At 38.0% G+C, this 23,265-nt stretch overlaps 1 pseudogene; it reads left to right on the top strand.

The window, feature by feature from the left end:
- Window positions 1-10,689: 10,689 nt before the first annotated feature.
- On the top strand, window positions 10,690-15,596 carry LOC141413875 (olfactory receptor 5L1-like; annotated as a pseudogene).
- The last annotated feature ends 7,669 nt before the right edge of the window (window positions 15,597-23,265 follow it).

Below are 23,265 nucleotides of genomic sequence, written 5' to 3'. Positions count from 1 at the left end.
ACCCATTTGGGGCGGAGAAAATTACTAGACTTGTTGACATCTGCGCAGCTCCGATTTCCGAACCAGACCATAGCAGTCCGCCAAATTGTGGAAGATTGTGCCAGCTGCACAATCATGAAACCAGGACGAAGGGAGGGGCACCATACAGGTACTCGGGAACGGGGGAGGGCTCCGGGAAGAAGTTGGGAAGTGGATTTTACTGAGGTAAAACCGGGAAAGTTTGGGTACAAATATTTGCTGGTATTCATAGATACCTTTTCAGGCTGGGTGGAGGCTTTTCCTACAAAGAAGGAGACGAGTCAGGTAGTGGCAAAGGCTTTGCTAGAGGAAATCATACCCAGATATGGGGTGCCCGAGGCAATTGGGTCAGATAACGGTCCGGCTTTTGTTAGTAAGGTCCTGCAGGGACTAGCCCAGACTATGGGGGCCAATTGGAAGCTACATTGTGAATATAACCCCCAGAGCTCAGGGCAAGTAGAAAGGATGAATAGGACACTAAAGGAGACTTTAGCCAAATTGGCCCTGGAGACTGGCGGTGATTGGGTGACGCTCCTTCCCTTGGCCATCTTCCGAGTCCGGAACTCCCCCTATGTCCATGGGCTAACTCCCTTTGAGATCCTGTATGGGGCTCCACCCCCCATCATTCAGAGGACCTTAAGCCCAGAACTAGGTGATCTGGCCCCAAATTACCTGACCATGTTGCAGGCTTTAGCTAAAGTGCAACAACGGATTTGGCCCTTAATTCAAGCATACCACGCTGTTAAGAGGGACCCGGCTCCGGAACATGGCATAGTCCCGGGTGACATGGTATGGGTTAAAAGGCATCAGTCCAAAACCCTAGAGCCTAGATGGAAAGGACCTTATGTTGTACTGTTTACTACCCCTACCGCCCTCAAGGTTGATGGCATCGGACCTTGGATCCACCACTCCCACGTGCGTCGAGCCAATCATCAAAAACAAGAAGGGGTCAAGGAGTGGACTGTACGGCGGCACCCAGACAACCCATTAAAGCTAAAGCGTTTGTGGCCCCGGGAACATGCAGAGCCTTCAGGAGCAGCCACGGATGGGGTGGCTGATCGCTCTGATCTTGCTCAATGCCCAGAGCGGGAGCCTCGCAGAAACCAACCCTCACCAGCCCTATAAGCAAACCTGGATACTCACCGATGGGGAGACTCATACCACCCTCAACGAGACTACTCGCACTGCCCCCATAGGAACTTGGTGGCCGGAGCTTCAGTTCTGCTTCAGAGACATCAATCCTGCCTACAAGTCTACTGCCCCGGAGTCAGCCCGACGTTATGGGTTTTATGCCTGCCCCGGCCACAAAAAGAACCAGGAATGTGGGGGGATACAATACTCCTTCTGTAGGTCATGGGCATGTGTCACATCCAATGATAGTGAATGGAAATGGGGGATATCAAAATCAGACCTAGTCAAATTTGCCTTTGTAAATGGGATATTAAGGGGGCACAGAATTCCAATACCCACCCATAAATGCCAGCCCACGGATCTAGATAGAATCAAGGTCACTTTCACTGAAACTGGCAAGAAGGACACCCCTGGGTGGATACAAGGTAAGGTATGGGGACTTGTATTTTATAAATATGGTGGACATGCTGGCTCGACCATAGTGGTCAGATTAAAAATTGAGCCCATAGGGCCACCGTCCACAGCAGTAGGCCCCAATAAGGTACTTAGGCCGCCCAATGTAAAGCCATCTCCCCAACCTTCCACAACTCACCACCTTCCCTCAACCATAGCTCGGGCTAATGTTACAACTCCAAGACCATCAGAAACCAGCCCTCCCCTGGTGAGGCCCAGTCTCATGACCGCATCTAAAGACCCCCTCTGGGAGCTAGTGGGTGCTGCCTTCCTGACGTTAAACCACACCAACCCTAACATGACTAACTCCTGTTGGTTATGTTATGATGTGAGGCCCCCATTCTATGAGGCAATAGGGCTAAACACCACTCACGATACCTCATCTGAGGAAAACCCTACTCAATGTTCCTGGGGAGACCGTAAGAGAGGTCTGACCATACAGCAGGTAAACGGCCAAGGAACCTGCTTAGGAAAAGTGCCAAAGAACAGACGGGACTTATGTACTGTTATTAACGCCAGTTCTACCTGGGGAAATGCTATTAAATGGGTAATTCCAAAGGACAATGGGTGGTGGCTATGCTCGCGGTCCGGACTCACCCCATGCCTATCAACTAAGGTGTTTAACAGCTCTAAAGAATTCTGTGTTATAGTGGTTGTGCTGCCCCGCATCCTCTATCATTTGGAGGAAAGTCTATATTCATACTGGAATATAGGAACAGGTGAGAGAAAGAAGAGAGAGCCTATTTCTACACTAACCATTGCTACCCTACTTAGCCTAGGGGTGGCTGGGGCAGGGACCGGCATAGCCTCCCTGGCTACTCAACATAAAGGGATGTCTTCGCTGCGCGCAGCCATAGATGAAGATATAGAGAGAATAGAAACCTCCATTAGCCACCTAGAAAAATCCCTCACTTCCCTGTCTGAGGTAGTACTTCAAAACCGACGAGGTCTGGACTTGTTGTTCCTCCAAAAAGGGGGACTATGCGTTGCTCTAGGGGAAGAATGTTGTTTTTACGCTGACCATACCGGAGTTGTTCGTGACTCCATGTCTAAACTCCGAAAGAGCCTGGAACAAAGAAAACGAGAAAAAGAGGCAGGGGAAAGCTGGTTCGAGTCTTGGTTTAACCAGTCCCCATGGTTGGCTACCCTTTTATCTGCACTGGCAGGGCCAATAATAATCATCCTACTGCTTGTTACCATAGGACCCTGGATTCTAAACCGACTTATGACTTTTGTCAAAAGTCGAATTAATACTATCCAACTTCTGGTCCTCCGCCAACAATATCAGGCTCTTCATCCTCTCGAGGATGATTCCTCAATTTAGGCCATAAGAAAGGGGGGAATGAAAGGAATATGAGGTCTCAGCGGGCCCCAACCCCCTTGTTGGAGAAACCAGTACCAAACATCCCATGTAGATAAGATAAGCAATGAGGCAGGGCTCAGTTAGGGCATATAGAATGTGAGGAATGCAAGATGTGAGATACGAGCAAGATGTGAGATACGAGCAAGATGTGAGGTACGAGCAAGATGTGAAGTACGTGCAGGATGTGCTCTGCCTGCTTGTCTAATGTTGATAACAAAAATATGCACGCCACTGCAGTCTATATAAGATTTCCCCCTAAGAGGCTCAGGGTCTTGCTTTCCTAACCGGTCCTGCGTGTCCGTGTGGGAGCTCGACCCTGGCTAGCCAGTCCAATAAACTCTGCTTTGTTGATTGCATTCACGCCTGGCTCTCTGTCTCTCGGGGGAATAGGATTCCGGGTCCTAACAAACCAACTTGTCTTTCACAAAGGCACTAAAAATATACAATGGAGAAAAGACAGCCTCTTCAACAAAAATTTCTGGGAAAACTGTTAGCAGTCTGCAAAAAACTGAAACTCATTCCATGTTTATTACCATATACCAATATTAACTCAAAATAGATGAAGGATCTTAATATTAGACCTCAAATGCTAAAGTTGATACAGGAAAGAGTAGGAAATACTCTGGAACTAATAGGCATAGACAAGGACTTTCTCAATTGAACCCCAACAGCTCAGCAACTAAGAGATAGCATAGATAAATGGGACTTCATAAAACTAAAAAGCTTCTGCTCAACAAAAGAAATGGTCTCTAAACTGAAGAGACCACCCACAGAATGGGAGAAAATATTTGCCATCTACACATCAGACAAAGGATTGATAACCAGAATATATAGGGAACTGGAAAAACTAAATTCTCCCAAAATTAATGAACCAATAAAGAAATGGACAAGTGAACTAAACAGAACTTTCTCAAAGGAAGACAATCAAATGGCAAAAAAAAAACCATGAAAAAGTGCTCACCATCTTCAGCCATAAAGGAAGTGCAAATTAAAACAACACTAAGATTCCATCTCACCTGTTAGAATAGCCATCATTAGCAACACCACTAACAACAGGTGTTGGCAAGGATGTGGGGAAAAAAGGAACCCTTTTACACTGCTGGTGGGAATTCAATCTAGTACAACCACTCTGGAAAAAAACCTGGAGGCTTCTTAAAATCTAAACATAGACCTACCATATGATCCAGTAATACCACTCTTGGGGATATACCCAAAGAAACATGACACAGGTTACTCCAAAGGCACCTGCACACCCATGCTTATTGCAGCACTATTCACAATAGCCAAGTTATAGAAACAGCCAAGATGCCCCACTACTGACGAATGGATTAAGAAAATGTGGTATTTATACACAATGGAATTTTTTGCAGCAATGAAGAACAATGAAATCTTATCATTCTCAAGTAAATGAATGGAACTGGAGAACATCATTCTAAGTGAGGTTAGACTGTAACAAAAGACCAAAAATTGTATGTTCTCCCTCATATGCGGACATTAGATCAAGGGCAAACACAACAAGCGGATTGGACTTTGATCACATGATAAAGCGAGAGCACACAAGGGAGGTAAGAGATAGGTAGGACACCTAAAAAACTAGATAGCATTTGTTGCCCTCAGTGCAGAGAAACTAAAGCAGATACTTTAAAGTGACAGAAGCCAATAAGAGAAGGGGACCAGGAACTAGAGAAAAGGTTAGCTCCAGAAGAATTAATTTAGAAGGTAACACTAGTACAAGAAAGCAATGCGAGTCAACTCCCTGTATAGCTATCCCTATCTCAACTAGCAAAAACCCTTGGTCCTTCCTATTATTGCTTATAGTCTCTCTTCAACAAAATTAGAGGTAAGGGCAAAATAGTTTCTGCTTCGCAGGGAGGGTGGGGGAAGGAGAGGGAGGGAGTATAGTAGGTAATGGAAGGGGTGGGGAAAAGGGGAAGAAATGACCCAAACATTGTATGCACATATGAATAAAAAAAGATAAAAAAAGAAGCTAGGTAGATATTAGTGATTTTTCTAAATAATTTATGCTACATCTCTTCAATTTAGAAATGTATAATTATGTGGAGAGAGGATTATAGAAAGCCTATGAAAACTGCACACAAGCAAGGCGAGATGCAGCTCACCTGCTTTTCCGATTGGCAAAGCCCCAGAAGCAGAACACCTGTTTCTCCTCACTTATTTGCATTCAGAGAAGCAGGAATGTAGGTTTCTCCTGCTACAATGTCACACCCCTCCCCAAGGACTGCTGCTCTACCCTGTTTACCACTGGGTATTAGAGACCCACTAAGGGCTAAGGGAGGGTTTGAGGCTTTTTTGGGCTTTTTGCCTTGGGCTTTTATTTTGGGCTTTTGGTTTTGGCTTTGGCTTTGGCTTTGACTTGGGTTTTTTTCACTTTGGGCTTTGGCTTTGGGCTTTTTGGTGTGGAAAGCTTTTGGAAGGGAAAAGAATTACTGAAGGAAAAGAATTGCTAAAGGGAAATTGCTGAAGGGAAAAGAATGGCTAAAGATTGGTTGATAGTACCAAGAACTTTAAAATAGGTCTTAGAAAACCTAAGCTAAAAAAAGAACTTTATACATAGGCTTTAGAAAAGCTAAGCTAAAGAAAAGCCAAAGAAAGAACTTTACAGTGCGGGTCTAAGGACAGAGACTTTAAGAGTTATGCATATGCAGTTTGTAGGTGTGGCTGTTTGCAAGTCTGAGCACTGAAGCTTTAAGAAAGCTAAAGAGAGATGGGACAGTGCAAGCCTGGGGGCAAAAAACTTCAGGAGAGATTAAGCTAAAGATAAGCAAAGAGAAAACTTGGGACAGTGTGAGTCTAAGGAAATAATTTTTTTTTGCAGTAATGGGGCATGAACTCAGGACTTTCACCTTGAGCTAAGGAAAGAAGTTTTAAGCAAGGCTTTAAAGAACTGCAAAGGAATAAGGCCTTAAAGTATAAAAGTAGAGAAAAGAATCAATGAAGGTTGTTTGTCTCCACCTGAGCATGCAGTACACCTGACCCCAGTTTCTGTCTGTCTGTCTATCCCGTGTCTTTTCTGAATCTCTAATTGCCCCCAGTTAGCCCCAGTTAAGTTCAGTAATAACCAGGAGCAAGAGAGAAAGTTCACTTTAACAAGGAAGAGAGCAAGAAAACAGTGCCCAATCCATAATTATACACACACACACACACACACAAACACACACACACACATCATAATTTAAGCTCTTAATTTAACTCTATTTAATGTTTTATATATGTGCAATGACATTAGTAAGACACACATATTTATTATGATGTGAAGAAATTGATTCCTTTCATTATAGAATTTATGTAATTGTTTATTTTCTTTTGCTCATTCATGTTCATGGTCTACTTCACTTTCCTTTTTGATTTTGCTGTAATTTTTGTGTACTGTGTTGCTTGATAATTTGTTAATTCATGTAGAGAATAATTATTGCACAAGTATTTTAGGAACATTGAATTACAGAAATAAGGGCATATATAAGAAGATTAGAATAATGTCTAGAAGACAATTAGTTCATTCTATGTCTCTATCTCTTCTCTTTATATATATTTATAAACATTTAAAACCTTTATTATGGATGGCAGCATTTCTGAACTAAACCTTCTCTAACTGTATCTTTTCTACTCTGTCCTTGCTAACTTTACAATGTTTGTAGGTGAAATGTTTACTGTTGTTTACAGGTAGATTTCTACCTCTGTTCATGTTCTTTGCATGCATTTTTTTCTTGATGAAATATCTTTTTATCATACCTTCTTTCTATATATCTCACACAAATCTCCTCATTCAGTCCTGAATAATGTGTACCATTAGCACTTCATAGCTCTATTGTGATTTATTTCTTTTTCCTTTTTTGTTCTCAAATTGTATTGTTCAAGGTAACATTCTTGGTGTAGAATAGCACACGCAATAGCAATAGCAATTCTGTTCTATTTCTCTAAGCACGACGTATCCTTTATAGAAATAGTTCAACCCAAATCCACTTCTGATATGATTCCACAGTCTTAAAAAATAGAGTATGTTTAACAATTGAAACAAAATCCATCCACCCTCAACACTTTCTAGTTCAGGCCTGTCCCTCTGCTTATAATGTCCATGCCACTGCACCAGAAGATAGCTGAGCTGATGAGGTTGGCCCAGGAACCGCTTTGCTCTCAAAAATCCTGTCTTCCTATTTAAGAAACAGTTACTTCAACAAAAGATAACAATAATTAGCATCAACAAATATACAAGAAGACTACACTTGAATTAGACAGTAAAGCATTGCTATAAGAACCCTTTTCCCATCCTGTCAACCGAGAATTTTTCCTGTCAAGCAATGCCCTAAAACAAACCAAAAAAAACAGACTGCCTTCCTAGCAGCACCAGCAGACATGGGCTCCTTTAAGAGAACAAAAATCACTTGTTAAGGTCTTTAGCAAGAGATACAGCAATTTCACAAATCAAGTTGCATACGAAGCTGACCTGGACATTCAGCAATCTCACATCTGGATCCTTATCCTGGAGTCTTCTAAAATATCTCAGCATACACACATGCACACAAACACACACACACACACACAACCACACAACCATACACAGCACTTGCTCCTCCAATATGCAGAGTTATGTTTCAAGAAGAATATGCAAAATAAGTGTGTATAAAATTTATTCATGTAATTGTTCAGACACTTTCAGGTGGGAAAAATGATATATAGATTCCACTACAAGGTGAGACAGTAAATAACAGTACACCTCACACAGAAGAGCAGTGACACAATTTCAAATAAAGGTCAGAGGAGAGTGCTTCACCTGGAAGAAACTTAAAATAATAATTAAAAAATTTATCAGGCAAGATATGCTCCAATTTAAAACACTAAGAAATAGTTATTATCAATGAAAAAGGAAATCAACTTTAAGTACGTCAAAAGTAATGTGGGGAAAACAAGAGGAAAATTTGTGTTTGTTGAGGTATAGATAGGAGTGTTTCACTGCTATTTAGCTTTTCTCCTTAAAAGTAATGTGTTTGAGTATCTTAAATGCAGGATTTGTGTTTTGACAATATATATATTTTTTAATTTGGCAAGCAATTGCACTTTCTTAATCCTCAATTTTCTCTACTAGTATTACTAGTGTGTATAACCTTGTGGAAATTATTAAGATTAAATTTTAACAACATGTATGTGCTCTCTGACATGTAGAAAATATTGAGGGTATGTTTAAATGCAGCCACTGAGGTCTTTCTGAGATTATTTGCCTTTTAATTCATTTTTCTATCTTGGAGATATGATAAAGTCTCTTTATTTTTCTTTTTATTAAATGGCATGATGAATAAATACGGATGTTTTAAATGTATGCATATAAGTCATAATAAATGAATTTAGAGTACTTCCAAATCATGTAAGCATTGGTAATGAGCTCAATTTTGTTCTTTATTTTTATGAGTATTCTATTAATCAAGGTGCACTTAGATTTAACATAAGGACTGTTGGTTACTAGAAGCTGGAAAGATCAAAATGGGAATATTGGGTCAATTTAAGGATTATTAACTGCAGGAACTGAAGAGGAAGATAGCCTTGAAACAGGGTTGTAAAACATGGTAAACTGTCAATTAAAAGCTGTAACCTTGGACAGAGCTGTGAGGAATTGCCCATTAGAGCCATGCAAAAGTTTGGGACCAAGATGAAAGGCACCATGCAGAGATAAGCACTCATTCCTGCCTTCCTTTGTCTCCACTTGTAAATAAACTTTCCAAAGCAGGACTCCCCTGCTTTTCTTATGCAAACCTTAGGTCTCTAACCCACTACTAGCCCTACTTAATGGGAGAGCACATTCCTTGTAACCTGATACCCTGCACTGCCTTTTAAATATCCTGTGAATCCTTTGTTTGGGGCTCAGACACAGGTATAAGTCTGGGCCCGTTAGCGTAAAATTAAAATCTGAGTTCTCCACTCCTCCGAGTGTTGCTTGGTTTCTCCTCTGACTATATTGCCACAACAGAACCACCTATAACAGCTTTTAATATAGGGGAACAATGTGGAAAATATATTGCTACCAGAACTTCAGAGCAAAAAAGTACTCCAGTTAGTTGCCTTTAAACCTCTGACAAAGACACACAGCTCTCAGTGTGACTGGGCCCCTGAGTCTGTGTTAGGATTCAGTGTAATTCAAATCTCCGTGGTATGTCCTTATAGGGCATTTGACCACCAAAGTGTGTCATGCCAAGCTGCTGTCTTACTTTTGAAGAGAATAAGAGGGGAAGCTGGCAGAAAGAACCAAGTGTTCATTCACTGTAAAACTAACTGAAAAATAAGAAGGAATTCTGTCCTTCATTCTTCCTACTTACTCCCCATCTTTCCTTACCAACCACTACTTCACTACTTCTTTCCTTAGAATCTTGCAGGAAGTCAGATAGAAAGGACCTTTGAAATGAAATTTGCAAGTCTTGTCATTAGCACCTCAATCCAAAGAATAGAAGAATGGACTTGGAAAGGAGAGCAGACCCAACACTTTTTCACACAAGAAAGAAGTCTTACCTCTTTCCTCATCATCAAGTGTGAGCTGTAAATCTCTCTTTATCTAAACAATAAAGCACTAAAACTCACTGTTTTCATCTCATTGAACTAACTGAATGTGACAAAAGGTGGTAAATATTATTTATGATCCAGACAAGGACAGTTCCCTATTGCCAAACCATATGGCAAAGTTAACACCTTCCCCACAGTTTCTTAGCTTTTTATTTTACTTGGCTGTTACTCAAAGCTACTAAGATTAGACACTACTGGGATGTATATTTCAAAAGAAATTTTGGATATCAATATTAAGTTTTTAGTGGTTGGTGATCATGGTCATCTGATGGAATAGAAGGGCTGGTTCAGAGTTTGGCAAGGAGCTGGAAATTTGGCACCTATGGCAGTTGGAACCTGTAAGGAAATATAGGCCCAAAAAGTGACCACGTGGCCAAGAGATTCTTTATTGCTGGGTGGGAGAGGGAGAGAGACAAGAGAGCCAGAGAGAGAGAAGCAGGAAGGGCAGGGGCTTAAATACCCCTCAGTGGGACTCAGCATGATCTGATTCCTTAGGATCTTACGGTTCATAGTGATTGGAGGTTGGGGCAGAAGGAGGATTCAAGCTAGACTTGAGGCAGGACTGTGGCCCTGGAAAACAGAAGCTTAAGGGTGCAGTAAGAACCAAAACCTATCAGCGCCATTATTGCTAACACAACCTAAGGCAAGGAGATCTTGAGTTTGAGGTCAGTTTGGGTTATGCAGCAATACTCTGCATAGATAAATAAACAAATAAAATAGCTTTAGAAGTGTTGGGAAAAAAAAAAACGGTAGAGTTTGAAAAAGGGCATAATCAACTGAATCCTCAGGCTACATATTCTCTATTTCATGTATTTTCCTACATAAAATGATGTAATCAAAGGAAGTAGTTCACCAAGGAAGCTAAAAAAAAAAAACAATTCTGTAATCATATTTGGCTTCAGAAAACATCGTAGTGAATGGAAACATCAGAGAAATAAAGACTTGTTAAGATGAAAACATCTGATTTTCAATCATATTTTCATTTGGTTTCTGTGAAATATGTGCTCAGGCACTTTGTTCATGTTTCCAAATGGTTTTATTGTTTTTCTTAACGATTTAAAAGACCCTACTGATTCTGAAATCATAAGACAAATGATAAGCTTTGCAAAAATGACATTTTAAATTTATTTGTTTTTATTTTATTTGCATATATACGCCAAATGAATGCTCACAATGTAATCTTCGAAATCACTTCACAAAACATGCAGTACTCCCCACAGCATCATTTATGGTGAGCCTTTTCCTTCCTTGTTGTTATGTAGAAAATCAGTTAAGATATATTATTCATAACATAGTGCTCATTGTTACAATTGAGTTTGCTGCTTGGCTCAGGTTGTAATCCCACAATATGCATTCCATCTTTTTAAGTGAAGAATAAGGTGATACTATTTTGTAAAAACAAAAAATAAATTTAATAAAAGTTTTCATCTTACAGAACAATTATGCAAGACTGATTTTTATAATGATCTTCTATTAATTATTGACAGATATTAATACACACACATAATGAAATTGTGCTTCTTATTGAATATTTTGAACCTTGTATAGGATGGTAATTCATAACCTAAAGTGAGATTCAGCATTACTTGTCATGGTAACAACTTGTACAGTTTTTCACAAAGACTTTAGCACAGTAGTTCATCAGATTCAATATTCACATTTCAAGGAACACATTAAATCAAACACATGAACATTTATTAATTCCAGATTGAAAAATATTTATATCATGCAGAGATTGGCGGATGGTCCCATTTGGTGCTATCTAGCATTGGACACACTTTAGAGAAAATGCAGTCCTGACACTGACTCTGAGTCTCTCCTTTTCTTCATACAATTACATAAGTGGGAAAAGCCATGAAGCAGCATGTTGGCTTTTCCTACAAATTTTTTGAACATTGTTCAAATTACAGCTGACATGTCTCCATTATCTCATCTGTAAAATGAGCATAAAAACAATAATGTGTCTAAGTTTTTCTTTTCATTCTTTTACTGAACAAGTAGTTTTTTAGGGTCTACATTTTACCCATTATTCAATGTAACATAGAAAAGACTGGAAAGCAATTAGAAAATTCATTCCTTGATCTTAAAATTTTAGAAATTACTTGAATAATGTGGGATTTCTGGTATCTATCACAAATGAGCAATGCAGTCCTCTGTTGGAACAAAAGTATAGAATAGTAGAAAGTTATCCTATTATAGGGAAATATAATTATGAAGTATTATAGTTAGACAAACTGGTAATTAATTATTTTCCATATATTTTCTTGGACTCTTCTGCAGAATCAATGACATGTATTCAGGTTCAGTCAATTTCATCTGAACAGAGCCTTCGAGTGTAATCAGTGACTTACCCAAAACAGCATATTGTTCGACCTTCTTGGGCTTTTATATTAAGTGTGAAGTTCAATCATGGACCCGACGACCTCCTATGTGCATCCTCACTCTGCCATTCTCTATAATTGTATCTCTTGTACAATGATTTTACATTCATGTAAACCCAATTTAGACTGAGGTAGGAGTCAAGAAAAAGTGACCACATAAGTGAGGGGAAGTTGGGAGAAGGCTGTTTGTGGGCAAGCTAAATCCTGCTGTAGCATCATATTGCATGGCATTTGTGATTTTGTACCCTAAACAAAGTCAAGAATGCCTCAAAAACTGTTTCTAGTCTTATTGTTAGGAAGATTAAATAAGTTAATTAACGAATGTTAAGATTTAGATATATTCTAGCATAACAAATGCCCAGTATGTGTGCACTATTATCAGAGTTGACTGACCAGTAGATTCATTGGATAGTCTATCTTGCTGGAAGCTAAAAGGCTTTATAATATTATGAAAAAAGAAATTCCATGAGAACTATTCATGTCATTTCAAAATGGTAATGAGTTATGAGTCATATAATCAAAAACAGTATGTAGAAATCCATGATTATATATAGAATCTAGAATAAGGTAGATTTAGTTTTAAGAAAGATCCCCAAATTAATGTAATCTATTTTTGTCTTCTTGTGATATTTTCATCAGACACAAAAAAATTATATCTATTTTGAGGATGTGGATGATGTTTTGAAGCTTGTGTTCTTTGTGTAATGAACAAAACTGGATAATTCACATATTCACCACATCAAGCACTTATCACTTTTTATGGTGAGAACATTGAAAATATATCTTCTGGATATTTTGAAATATATAATACATTCATCTTTAACATATGCATTCTGCTATGCAATATAACACCAAATTAGAGTATTTTTATAACAAATTGTCCACAGAGATTGAGTCTTTTCAGACATAGGTTTTCAGTTCAATTTTTAGTTATTTGTTATATCTTGCAGATTAGTAATTGTTTTACACAAGGGACCAATTTCCAAGGAGCTTATTTTACAGTATAAAGTCTCTGTGTACTACACACATCTAACATCTTCAGTTCCAAGGAGCAACAGTGTGTAACTCAGGTTTGTTTACTAAAACTAGATACCAATTTCTTGAAAATGGAAGTAAATATATTTTCTGAGGAAAATTTACATTAAAATATATTTAAGTCAACCATCTTCTAATTACAGAATCCTGTAAGGACCCTTATTTTGTGTATTTAGTATTAAAAATAGTTTGTCTTTTTACTGAAAGACGGTTAAAGAAAAATCATAAACATTTCCTCTTTCATAGGAAACATAAACATGTTTAAAATATACAGAATAAACAAAATGGTAGATTTCTCTTTCTCTCTCTCTCTCCTCTCTGTATCTCTGTCTCTCTTTCTCTCTCTCCTGTCTCTCTCCTCTCTTTCTCCTCCAACACTTTTCCACGCAAACTTTCTTCATGAAATTAATAATTTGTGACCAAAGATGAGTTAACTAGTGCCATTTGCCTCCCTAATTTTGCCATTAAATTAATATGTCTGCAAGTTGACCATGGTGTCAGGACCTGTGAACTTCCTCTGATCAGGAATGGATATCAGTCATTTTGGATTCGACTGGGTTTACCATGGACTTTTTCACAATATCAGCATAGAACACTGGAAAGAAAAATTCCAAATAGGATATTCTTCTCTTTTATAAGCAAACATCTTATTTTTGTCTTTTCTTTCCTTTTCTTGTTTTTTCTTTTCAATGTAGATGAATTATTTATGTTTCAGGGTTGTAGCCAAATTAAGTTTATGACATATCTGTCTATCTCTCATCTCTATATCTCTCTCTATATACCTATCATCTATATGTGTGTGTTTATGTTTACACTTCTACAAATACACACTCATTATACCAACATGTATGCATTAGGTCTACTAGGGTTATCTAAATTAGGTATTTCTAAAATAAAATTTCAAAATCATGGTAATTTTCTATATTATATATGATGTAACATAGTTTAACAATGTCTGTACTGTGAATGTTAGTTTCTATTATTAATAGTACACTCAAGAGTTTGCATCACTGGAATAGTATTTCAACAAGTTTTTGAATGCAATAAAATTTTCTAATGTCACTGATTTCCTAATTTAAGATCATCTAGTTTATATTATTTGAATAAATGTTGGCTTATTGCTTTTACAGAAAAATTTATGTAAGTGTTCCATCTTTATGAGTCATTATAGGGCTTCATAATTATGATTATAATGAATTAAATTATGTTACTAATTTGATAAATAAAAATTATTGTGGTTTCTGAGTTATTTTCCCCTTGGTGGTACTGGAATTGAACAGAAGGCCTTGTGCTTGCCAATACGCTAACACTTGAGCCAAACCTCAACCAGTTTTTTTGCTCTTTAATTGTTTGCCTGGGGCCTTGCACTATTACCCTGATGCTGGTCTCCAATCTCTGTTCTCTTACTTACACCTCCCACATAGTTAGGATTGCAATTATGCTCCAACATGCTCAGCCTTCATGGTTTGTTTTTTATTTTCCTCTTTCATTATCAACAATTTCATATCTACAGGGTCTTCATGAGGCACTAATTTTAAAAGTAATTTTTCACACTTTCTAATGATGGAATTGTAGATTGTTTTGCTGCTGATATGTTACTGATAGGTTAAACAAAATAGTGTATATTTTACAGAATCTCAAAAGCTGTTATACTGCTTGGATTAAGCAGAAGAAATATATAACTAATCATTATTTTTCACTCACTTGACTAGTAGTGGCAATGTTGTAAACTGCATCACTGTGACTGAATTCATTCTCTTGGGATTATCAGATGTCCCTGAGCTGAGAGCCTTCCTCTTCCTGTTCTTCCTTCTTGTCTATGGAGTCACAGTCTTCTCCAACCTGGGCATGGCCGTACTGATTCAGCTCAGCTCTCAACTGCACACGCCCATGTACTTTTTCCTCAGTCATTTGTCCTCTGTGGATTTATGCTACTCCACAGTCATTATGCCAAAAATGCTGGCTAACATTGTGAGTAAAGACAAAGCCATTTCTTTCTTAGGATGTATGGTGCAATTCTATTTATTCTGTACTTTTGCAATCACTGATGTCTTCCTACTGGCTGTGATGGCCTATGACTGCTTTGTGGCCATCTGTAACCCTCTGTCGTACACAGTCATTATGTCCCAGAAGCTCTGTGGGGTGTTGGTATCTGGCTGCTACCTCTATGCATCTCTGTGTGCTCTGATTCATTTATGCTTAGCCCTTGAGATTTCATCCTACAAGTTGAATGTGATCAACCACTTCTTTTGTGATCTACTCCCTCTCTTAAGTCTTGCTTGCTCTGATGTCACTATCAATGAGGTGCTGGTGTTCATTGTAGTCAATTTCAAGGAGGCTCTTACCATTGTGATCATCCTGACCTCCTACTTGTTTATTCTTATCACCATCCTGAGGATGCGCTCTGCAGAGGGAAGACACAGAGCATTTTCTACCTGTGCCTCCCACCTCACAGCCATCACTGTCTTCCATGGAACAATCCTTTTTATTTATTGCCAGCGTAGTTCTGGCAATAGTTTGGATATTGATAAAGTGACTACGGTATTTTACACCGTAGTGATTCCCATGTTGAACCCCCGATCTACAGCCTGAGAAACAAAGATGTGAAAGAAGCTCTCAGAAAAGTGGTGGGATCCAGTATAATTTCCTAAGCAATAGTTCAGTAACAAAATTTGTAGTTTCAACATGGAGATGGTTCTAGTGGTAAATAAGTTGCCTGAAGATGGGAATGGAAGAACAGTAAAATAACAAGATAAGGTTGAGTCTTACTCACTTATCTTTAATAAGTGAGTAAGTGTGTCTTTAATTTATAATAGAAGGATTGTGTGTTTTCAAAACTTGCAGTTCACTTAAATGTTGTTCTAAAATTTTTGTGTTTTAAATTGATATGGATAATATCACTACTAAGATACAGGTATTTACATATTTAATCCTTCATATATTTAATGAAGAATTTACAAAAATCATACATTTTTCTATATACTTTCTAGAAGATATAATACTTTTACACATTGAATTAATAGTATTTTATAATGAAAAAACAGCTGTCAGTTCATGCAAAGAAAGAAAAATTCATATTTGTGTACAACTTTTGATTATTTTTTATTGTTTCCTTTACTATTTTGGTAGATTTTGCAATGAAAAGTGTTTTTTGGAAGGTTACATATCATCTCCTTTGAAAAACTTGGGCAATAATAATAATTATTTGCCAAGAATCCAGAAATCTATTACATTTCATGTGGAAAGACAGAATAATTTTTATATATAATTCATTCTATCTTTTCTCTGGAGTCTCTTTTTCTGTCTCTCTTCATAATAATTAATCATTTAATAACCATTCTTATTAGTGACTGAATCTGCCTTTCTTACCTTCTTTCACTTTATCTTTAACTTCTTATAATCATGTTACCACTAACCTCCATTGAAGATGAAATATTTACTGACACATGTAAGTTGATTTCTATCCTCTGTTCATGATCTTTGCTTATATGTTTGTTCTTCATAAAATACTCTTTTCACTTGTTTTATATGTACCCAAACCACAGCTACTCATTCAGTCTTCTTTCAGATGTACATTTCTTTTGCAGATCCATTAATATTGAAGTCAATTTTAATATTGCACTCACTGTTTTAAATGTAGCTGCCATTCTTAAATCTATAAAATGTTAGAAAAGAAGAAAAAGCTTCAAGTTCGTGAGAACAAAACTTATTGTTTTGACCCTGATTTTTTAATTTGGAAAGTAATTTCACTTCTTTCATGCTTAGTTTCTTGAAATTTTAACATTGGATAATCCTGCCAAACTCATGGCATTTTATCAAGATTAAACTTTAACAATATGTACTCATTGACATTTTTATTTTCACAAAAGAAGCCTTATTAATTGAAGTATGATACAATAATTCTTTACTGTTAAGTACAGGATGTATACAATCATAGGGGTATAATAATTCATGCAAATATGCTTTAGAATAAAAATAATAGCATAGATAGTCAAATGTCAAAAATTTTCTTTAAATTTCTTTCAGGAAAAAGTGAATATATAAATTTAACATGAATCCATATTATCCTATAATTTTATGCTAAATTTTGTACCTTATACAAGATTTTCAAATCTCTTTCAAGAGTATTTTATTTCTATATCAAAGGCCTAAGTAGTTATTACAGAATAAATAAAAGGGTAGAAGAAAAGAGTTTCTAATTTTAATTGCTTTCTTAGAGGCCCCTGACAACACATAAAATTAAAGTATTAATGTGAAACATGTGGAGAAACAATAAAGAGGACTTGATCTAAATAATTTAGGGCATGGATAAGCATGTTGACTCATGAGGGAAAAATACATGAGAAGATATTATAAAAAATAAGATCTTATTTTGATTAATCTTCATGAAATCTGTTTACTTTGAATCTAGATAAAATTCCAAATTAAGTCAGAAAATGTTGAGAAATGAAATTCTGTCTCTTTTGCAAAACAGAAAATGTAAAATAGATTTAGGTTTCAATGCATGGAAATAATTTTCAATGGTTATGTAAACATGATAAAATAAAATCACATTTCCCACATTTTTGGATGTGTTCACAATAAACCAGCTTCCAGGACACACTGTTGTTTTTATTTGCTTTTATTTATCTGTTCTTACAATGTGAAAGATCAAACCCATGGTCACACACTCTACCACTGAGCTGTACTCATTTTCACTAATTTGGTATTTTAATTTGCCAAAACAATGGTGGATAGGTAGTAAAACAGTAGCATTGATCTTGCTTGAAATAAATGATGAACAATCCATTCTCAAAAAGCAAATCCTCTGTTTCTTTCCTTACTGGGTAAAAGATAACTTCATTTTGGGTCCTAAGAAACATTCCTCCTTAAATTTCATTCTTAGGAAAAGAAGATATAGATTCTTTAAGTGCACTAAAAAAATTATTTTAAATTCTAGAGTGACACAATGAAGACAATAATTTGGGCATACAACCATGTAGACATGAACACTTTCAGCAAATAGTGTTATGTTTTTTTGTATTTGTAATTCTCTAACTTCAGATTTTAAAGTATTCTTGTTAGATCTTGTACCTGTAATGTAGTGCATAACTTATGTTTGTATTATCTACTTTTAACTCATATGCCTTTACTTTTTTTTTATTTGGAGAATACCTATTTGTGTGTTATAATTTTCTTTTTTTATTATTGTTGTGCTGGGGGTACATTGTGACATTTTCAAAAGTTCTTAAAATATATCATAGTTTAATTCGCCTCCTCTATCATTCTCCTTTATTTCCTCCTCCCCCACTCCTGAAATAGTTTCAACAGGTCTCATTTTTCCATTTACATTCAGGTACAGACAATCTTTGTACTATTTTCATTCTCCCACACTCTACCCCCATATCCTGCCCCCTCCCGCTGGTACATTCAAGGCTAAAAAATACATCACAAATTTAAGTGGAAAGCAAAAGATTGGGGTTTTGGGGTGTGTCCCAGAGTTATTTTATGACCAACAGAATTAATCTGAAATACATGGATCATAAGATTTCCTGTCATTTCTTTGTTCCTGAAGTCACATTCAAGTTGTACTTGCTGTCCAGAATCATATTTATTAACCAGATGATTATGTTACTTTGCAACTAAAAAATTGTATGGAAATTGAACTTTCATTTCCCATGACAGCAAATCCCTGTGTGATTTTACCTATAAGAATAATCACAGCAATCATTATTTTTATGAATAACTTTTATGACATATTTTTGTGAAATGTTCTAAGAAAAATTATAAAATATTATTGGAAACACAATGAGTGTATGGAGGTAGGAACGAAGGCAGGGAGAGAAGAACTAAATTTTTGCTTTCTTTATTTTTGCTAATTTTAATTAGCAAAATTATCCATGGATGAATATATTCTTGTTAGAATAACACAGGAATCAGAATTCTTAAATTTTGTCATTTTAAGGAATATAGAATTTTGCTTTTACAATGCAGTGTTACTCAATATTTTGGTTATCACTCATACAATGTTTCAAAATCCTCTTTAGTCCTTATCATCAATGCTCATTTTATTTATTGACAATATGATTATATCCTTTTAATCTGTTGGTTAAAACAAATATAGTGACCCTATATTTTCAACATGATTCTATACAATTATTTGCAAAATCCACTTCATCAGTCTCTGAAAGTTAATTAAAAAAAATTGTTGAGATCCAGCTCGGTGGTTCAGATCTATAATCTCAGTAAGGAGGATCATAGTCCTTGGCTATCTCTGAGGAAAAAGTGAAAAACCTATCTGAAAAATAACTAAAAGAAAAGGGCTGGGGTATGACTTAGGTGGTAGAGCACTGGGTGACAAGTGTTATGCCCTGAGTTCAAACTGTAGTATTGAAAAAAAATCTATGGCAGGATTTATTAAGTAACAGTTAAAATAAAACATATTTTAATTTTATTTAGTTTAGTTTTTAATTTAATTTTATTTTTATTTACATTTTTAGCAGTATTGAGGTTTATACACAAGGACTTGCACTTGCTAAGTGTGTGCTTGCTCTACCACCTTAGCTTTAGTTTTTGTTCTTTTCTTTCTTAGATAGTCTTGCTCTGTGGCCTGGCTCTGCCTCAGACCCCCACCCTCCTACATACACTCACTGCATAGCTGAGATTTCAGACACATGCCACTAGGACAGGCTAGTTTTCTGAGAGCTGATCAAACTTTTTTTCTTTTTTTCTTTTTTGCCCAGTTTGGCCTGCAACTATGGTTCTCTAATTTCTGCCTTCTGAGGAGATGGGATTAAAGACATGAACCACCACAGCCAAGTGTTTTATGAAGCAGTTATTGAGCATATGGCTGCAATTTAAGAGGTAGCAGCATAGAAAGTGATTTGCACCACTATTACAGCTACTCATAATGTAAATTTGCAAAAATGTAGAAATAGAATGAAATATTTGAAACTATCACACATGTTGTTAACATGTCATTTAATGGTTAGAAAAATGACTGATTCACCTCTAAGGTGAAGAAAACTGCAGGGTACCAAGTCTCAATGCTTTCAGATACATAGATAAGCTTAGATAGGAAGACAAAAAGAGAAAAAATGGGAGGGAGGGAAGAAAAAGGGAGGAGAGAGGGAGGAAGGAAGGAAAGAAGGGAAGGAGGAAGGGAAGAAAAAGAAAGTTTGTCTATCAGGTAGCAATCTAGATTTGAAGTAAAATTGACTTTAGAAACAGAATTCATTATTTTTTATATAGAGAGCCCAAAAGATAAAAAAAACACAACCTTCTAGAACTAAAATTGAGTTCATCAAAGTCACATTGTTGGAGCCATCTTGGCCACTTTTCTGGGATTTACGATACATCTGGAATTTACACTGGTTTCCCCACACGACTCTGCAAGCAGATTTCTGCTAGCTCTGCAATATTGCATGCCCCCAACTGACCCTGCAAGGTTTCCTGTAACTGTACCCACATTCTATAAGTGGGTGGGGAGTGGCAATTCTGTAATTGAGGCTCAGGGCTTTGAAAAATTATCACCCTGAAGTCTCCTAGCATAATAAAATTCCTGCTTCCTGCAAAGTGGTCTCAGTGACTTTGTTTCTCGCAACATTTCTGGTGCATTGGCTGGGAGTGGGAGAGACCAAAGTTGACATTTTTGCCTCCCTGGATATTGGGCACTTGCCCAACTTCTAGGGATGCAACCCAGCCAAGGCACCACTGGATGCTTAGTCCAGACATTTAGACAAGCCTCCCATGGAGACTGAGGCCTCAGGTCTGTACACAGCAACAGAACCTGGGTAGAGAAAGCAGGAACCAGGAAAATTTGGAGCACAGCCCATCTGAAACAGGTAGGACCCAGTTCCATCAAAATGGGACCATCCATGAGAGGATGGAAGAGGGGCTTGATCACCCCCTCGGTATGCACCAGTAACCTTGAATCTGATTCTTTGGTATATGTGATTATTCAGGGGGAAGCTTTGGTTTCTTCTATACTAGGATTGTTGGGTTGGATGAATGCATGATGTGTATCTGAGAACACGAAAAGAGTGTGACTTTGGTCACTACATGGTGTGCAGAGTTCATTTCCAGAAACCAGGGACATTCTCATTTGGTGTAGAGTAATCCCTCTTTGGGGCACCAGAGGGGATTTATATGCACTCACTACAGCTATAAGATGTCTGAAATATCTCCACAAGAACAGTTAGGGATGGATGGAGTGAAAGTTGTCTGTCTTCCCTTTGTGTTGGAAACTGAGGACCTCATACCTCATTTCCAAACACCCCGTTCCTCTTGTACCTTGTCTCAATATGGGTGGGAGTCAAAGTAAATAGACTCCTTTACAATCTATACTTGACTACTTCAAGAGAGAGTACACAGGTGATTATGGTGTTGAGCTCACACCCCAGAAACTTTGGAAATTCTGTCAAATACATTGGGTGTCCTTTAAGGTTGTATGGCCTTCTGAGGGATCTGTAGATTGAGAAACAATTTGTAGGGTTCATCAGGTAGTGACAGGGACACCAGGTCATCCTGACCAGTTCCCCTACATAGACATATGGCAGACATTGGCAGCTCAATTTCCTCCTTGGCTTAAGAAATGCTTTGAAGATAACTATAAGATTATGATGGCAAGAGAAACAATTACTGGGACTCTTAAAAGAAAGGAAAAGAAAGAAAAGTCTCCTCCCTCCAGTGTTTCAGGCCAACCCTTACCTGTTCCCACCACCATATGCCCCAATTTCTCAACTTGTGTCTTGGCCACCCCACCTCCAGCAGATCCCACAACAGACTCAGAACTTGAGGACTCAGGAAACCCCTTTTCTCTTCCCTTTTCAGGATTTTCAACCAGGCCACCTACACAGTCTGGAACTCACCCAAAAACCCACTGAACAGCATAGGTAGCATTCCAGATACCCCTCAGGGAGATCAGAGTGACCATGTAGTACAATCCAAACCATGGGCTGCAGGGAGGAGGGTCTTGTTCATCTCTCAGCCCTTCACCAACAAGAACCTCCTAAACTGTAAAAACCATACCCCCTTGTACACTGAGAAGCCATAGACCATGATTGACTTGGTTTAGTCCATCATCCAAACTCACAATCCAACCTAGCAAGACTGTAGGCAATTGCTTCAAATGCTCCTCAGCATGAAGGAACAGAGGTGAGTTGTCCCCAAGCCCTTTATTGGCTTGAGGTTCATGTCCCCAATGGGACAAATGATGTACAAGCTTATCCCCAGAAGCTGAACATACAGGGGACCCAAATGAAGCAGACAGCTGAGACAATTTACATAGCTACAGAGAGGCTCTTATGGCAGGTCTAAGAGAAGGGGAAAGAAAGGCCATAAACATGAACAAAGTCTTAAAGATCTTACAGAATTCTTATGAGAGCCCAGCAGAGTTCTATGACAGACTAGGTGAAACATAGTGTCTATATTCTCTCTTCAATCCTGAGGCCACTGAAAATCAGCAAATGATCAATGCCACCTTTGTGGGGCAAGGCCAGAGGGACATTAGAAGAAATTTACAAAACTAAGGATTTGCAGGTATGAATGCACCCCAGTCCTGGAAGTGGCAACTAAGGTGTTTGTCACCAGAGACCAAGAAACCCAAAGGGAGGCACAATGAAAAATAAGAAAAAGGTAGATCTCCTGGCAGTGCCATTGAATGGATGGGGAGGGCACAGTAGGGGTAGAGGCTGAGGAAGAGACAAAAGGGGCCTGTAGGAAACTCCCCACAAGCATGGCCCTGGTCATTAGACACCCTAAAGAAGAATTAATGTGCCTTCTGTCCCCAAGAGGGACACTGGAGAAATGATTGCCCACAGCTCCAGCCCAAGCACAGAAAGACAAAAGAAAAAGAGGACTTTGTGGAGCTTGCAGGCATTGAGTGGACCAATGATTAGGGGTGACTGGGCTCTTTCCTCATCGGCCCCCAAGAACCCATAGTCCATATGTCAGTAGGAGGCCAACCTGTAGATTTCATGGTGGACACTGACACTGAGCATTCAGTGGTGACCTGACTGGTAGCATCAATTTCACAAAAACACCAGAAAATTGTGGTGGCTATGGGGACCCAGACCCAACGCTCTTTTTCCCAGCCCTGAAAATGACTGGGAGGGCATATCATGGATCATGGGTTTCTCTATATACCAGAATGTCCAGTGACACTGATGGGCCAAGATCTGCTAAGCAAGCTGCAGGCCCAAATCAGTTTTCAGAAGGATGGACAAGTGGCTTTAAGCTTTGGCTCAGGGCCCCCTAGGGTCTTACCCCTCATTACTCCCCAAAGAGAAGAATGGAGATTACATTCACTAGAGACTGCCTTAAAGGGGCCAGAGATACCCC

Source organism: Castor canadensis, chromosome 1, assembly GCF_047511655.1.
Source record: "Castor canadensis chromosome 1, mCasCan1.hap1v2, whole genome shotgun sequence".
Taxonomy (NCBI): Eukaryota; Metazoa; Chordata; class Mammalia; order Rodentia; family Castoridae; genus Castor; species Castor canadensis.
Note: the sequence above shows the minus strand (reverse complement) of the source record. Positions and strands in the feature narration are given on the sequence as shown.